The sequence below is a fragment of the Nannospalax galili genome, unplaced genomic scaffold (genome assembly GCF_000622305.1).
Source record: "Nannospalax galili isolate Female #2095 unplaced genomic scaffold, S.galili_v1.0 scaffold643, whole genome shotgun sequence".
NCBI classification, from domain to species: Eukaryota; Metazoa; Chordata; class Mammalia; order Rodentia; family Spalacidae; genus Nannospalax; species Nannospalax galili.
The window spans coordinates 1,632,109-1,634,092 of NW_008349457.1; positions in this window are offsets into that span (position 1 = coordinate 1,632,109).

Sequence of the window (1,984 nt, forward strand, 5' to 3'; positions counted from 1 at the left end):
ACTCCATCACATAAAGTAACCACATTTTCATTATCCACTCATGATTGAGGGACACTTAGGTTGCTTCCATTTCTTAGCTATTGTGAAAAGAGCAGCAACAAACATGGATGTACAAGAGTCTCTGCAGTAGGATGAGTACTTTGGGTATATGCCAAGGAGTGGTATAACTGGATCAAATGGTAGGTTCATTTGTAGATTTTTAATAGCTCTCCACACTGCTTTCCATAGGGGTTGAACAAGTTTGAAGTCCCACCATCAGTGGATGAGTCTTCCCCTTTCCCCGCATCCTCTCCAACATTTGGTATCATTTGTTCTCTTGATCTTAACCAGTCTGATTGGGGTAAGAGACATCTTAAAATGGTTTTAATTTGCATTTCCTTAATTACTAGTGATATTGAACACCTTTTAAGATGCTTCTGAGCAATCTTTATTTCTTCTTTTGAGAACTCTCTGTTCAGTTCCTTAGCCCATCTTTCAATTGGGTTACTTCTTTTCTTGATGCTTTGTTTTTTTGAGTTTGTTATATATTCTGGATGTTAAGCCTCTGTCAGATGTGTTACTGGTGAAGATTTTCTTCCATTCTGTGGGTTTTCTCTTCACTTCCTTGGTTGCTTCTTTTGATGTATGGAAGCTTTTTAGTTTAATGAAGTCCCATTTGTTGATTCTTCACCTTGTTTCCTGGGCAGTTGATGTCCGGTTTAGAAAATCCTTTCCTACACCTACATCTTGAAGGTTATTGACAATGTTGTCTTCTAACAGTTTCCCAGTTTCAGGTTTCATATTGAGGTCTTTGATCCATTTGGAGTTGACTTTTGTGCAAGGTGAAAGATAAGGATTTAGTTTCATTCTTCTACAGGTGGAGATCCAGTTTTGCCAGCACTATTTGCTGAACATGCCATCCTTCCTACAATGAATATTCTTGGCTCCTTTGTCAAATATCACATGGCTGAAATTGAATATTCTCATATTTGGGTCTTCAATTTTGTTCCATTGATCTATGGGTCTATTTTTGTGCCAGTATCATGTTGTTTTTATGACTATAGCTCTGTAATACAGTTTAATATCTGGTGTATTAGTCAGGGTTCTCCAAAGAAACAGAACCAGTAGAATGAATACATATGTATAGAGGTTTATCAGCTTAGCTCACAGGAGAGAGTCCGAGTAGTCCAACAATGGCTGCACCACACTGGAGAGGTGGAGAATCCATAGTCACTCAGTCCACGATGCTGGATGTCTCAGTAGTCCCAATCTGGTGTTGAAGGTCTGACAAATTCCAAAAGATCAGCTAGTCTTCAGTCTACAGCAGCAAGATGAACTCACCAGTGAGAGAGAAGGCAAGCAGCAAGAAGCCAGGCATTCTTCTCTGCCATGGCCTTTTATACGGGCTGCCATCAGAAGGTGACACTCATATTTAGGGTGTATCTTCCAGCTTCAGATGATTCAATCAAGAAGATCTCTCTCATTTCAGTTAATCCCAGATCCAGTCAAGTTGACACCCAGGATTAGCCATCACAAGTCCATCCCTTGTCAACTTGACACCCAATAGCATCTCTCTATGTCATGCTTAATTTTCAAAAGAAAACAATGTTGAGGTGATAATTTCACCTAACATGATATGACTAACGTATCATACAATGACCAATGCATTATATATCTTAGAGTAGGTGATGAGGTCTTCGAGGAATGCTTAGTCCTTTAGTGTCTCATAACCCAGTATAATCATACAGATTCAGAACACATAACCACTTAAACACTTATCTCAATTATACATTCAAAAAAAGAATAGCTCAAGTACCTGCTTAACATATGTGTATACATGCACAAGCCTATTCTTTACCAAATAGGACAAAAATACTCATGTCAGTTAAAATCCACGTTTCTGCAACTGGTCACGTGGCCTAAGTTAGTATTTGTAACTACCTTCCTCTACAACCCATTCTGTATTTCCTCCACCATAATCAAGCACCTCTGCAGGTCTTGGCTC